The 2,023-nt window shown below is 40.2% G+C and overlaps 1 protein-coding gene across 1 annotated transcript in view; it reads left to right on the forward strand.

Annotated features, from left to right (window-relative positions):
* The window catches only part of PCNX2 (pecanex 2), a 172,407-nt gene that overhangs the window by 97,775 nt on the left and 72,609 nt on the right, over positions 1 to 2,023 (forward strand). The window lies entirely within an intron of this gene.

A 2,023-nucleotide genomic window follows, 5' to 3' on the forward strand; every position in this document is an offset into this window, starting at 1 on the left:
TTTCCCTGAAGTCTGTCTCTGATATTAAGCAGAATTGGCAGTGCTGATCTGTGGACTCACAGTATGATCCTTGCAGACAGCCTTTTATGGTAAATATTTTGGTTGGTGACTTACCTACTGCAGATATTCAGCAGGCTTAGTTTCTGCAGTATCCCCAGTGAGCAGAGTTTCTGCAGTCTTTTTATCAGAATGACAGTGACGCAGATAGTAAAAACAAAGAAACAGTGTTCAAGAAGGAAGGTTCCAGTAACAGGAAAGACTGTGGAGGGGAGGAGGAGTTCCTAAAGTATTGATAAGATTTTAGATTTTAAATTTTACGTCAAATTTTTATTTAAAAAAAAAAAAAGCATGTTTTACTTATTCTCTGAGGGAGAAGAATAAGACAGCTTTAGGAACAATAGACAATTTATATATATATATGTATACATATGTGTATAAAAACATATTTATAAATATTTATATCCCTTGCTTTTGGAGGCTAAAAGTAGGACTATGGCATTAGTCAGATTTTTCTGTGTATTCCTCCCTAACAACTACTTTTTCAGAGAGACTCTCAGTGGTCACTTGGAGATGGCCTGTGTAGTTTCCCACTGACCTTTTTCTCCCAGGCCTTGGGAGATGTGAAGGCAAAGGCAGTCAGGAGTTTAGGTGTGTTGCACAGGGTAAGACTGAGTTCATGCTCATTTCTGTTTTGCGTCTCTGAGACTGGGTGAACTAAACAGTAATCAAAATACCATTTGTTAATAGTTAGCAGACATGACTGAATACATGCACAGAGCAAACATGTAGGGTTAAGAAGGTACTGTTTTATACATAGTCATTCCTCAAAGCTAGATTACACTTTAAAATATTGCCTCCCTTGAGCATTCAAAAGCAGTGAGTCAGTCCCTCAAAAATCTTGAGATTAAAGAAAGTAATTACATTTCTTTGTCTCTGACTGTTTAGCCTGTAGGAGAATAACACAACAGTCGTTTCCTTCCCCATCCTCTATGTGTTTGTGTGATTGCTTTGGATTTAAAACTGCCTTTAAGCATGCCAGTAAAAATACAATTCCTGACTGCTGTTTCAAAGAAGTTCCACTCAGGTATGCCCAAATCTCAGTCAAAGAAATGGTATGACGTAGAGAGGGTAGACTATATCTATTATAAAAAGGAGGAGAATCAACTTTTTACTCGGATAGATAGTGTTAAGCTCAAGAAAGGAGGGTTTAGATTGGATGTCAGAGGGAAGTTCCTCACAGAGAGAGAGTGCTGAGGTGCTGAAACAGGCTGTACAGGGAGGCTGTGGATGCACCATCCCTGGGGCTGTTAAAAACCAGGTTGAATGGAGCCCTGGGCAACCTGGTCTAGTACCAGCTCTGGAGGTTGGTGGCCCTGCCAGTGGCAGAGGGGTTGGAATTTGATTATCCTTGGGTTCCTTTCCAAACCAAGTCATTCTATGATCCTTTATGCTGGCAGTGGTGGAACTGTAGCTCCTTTCAAACCATTGGATGAACGTTGCTGTGGCAAGACTGCTGCTGACCTTAGTGGTACAGATTGGTTTTTGCAATGTTTATTCAGGTTACAGTTCTATCAGTGGATTGCAAGGAAGATGAACTCGTGGCTTTCTTTGTTTGTGTTTTTAAAATCCATGAGGTATGTGTCTTTCCTGACCCTTATTGGCTTTTTTCTTATCTGCTGTGCCTGTTTATAGGAGCATAGAAGTAGGAAATAATGGAAGTTGCCAGGTAGCCTTCTGTCTGCCTTCTGTCTTCACTGATCTTCATGTCTTTTCCCCTTTTACTTGTAACCAAGACTGGAACATTTGCTGTATCCCCTTTTTCTATGGCACTTCTCTTTAATACGCATTCCCTATGACTCACATGTACGTGCCATACACAAGACCTTTGTCCTCAGATCCTACCTCCTCCTCGAGTCTGTTAGCCCTTGAGGGGGGTGTCATTGATTCTCCTTGGTTCTTCATATACCACATCACTAATGGAGAGAAAATATAGTATATGTGTATATATATGTATATATGTATA

The sequence above is a fragment of the Meleagris gallopavo genome, chromosome 2 (genome assembly GCF_000146605.3).
Source record: "Meleagris gallopavo isolate NT-WF06-2002-E0010 breed Aviagen turkey brand Nicholas breeding stock chromosome 2, Turkey_5.1, whole genome shotgun sequence".
Classification (NCBI taxonomy): Eukaryota; Metazoa; Chordata; class Aves; order Galliformes; family Phasianidae; genus Meleagris; species Meleagris gallopavo.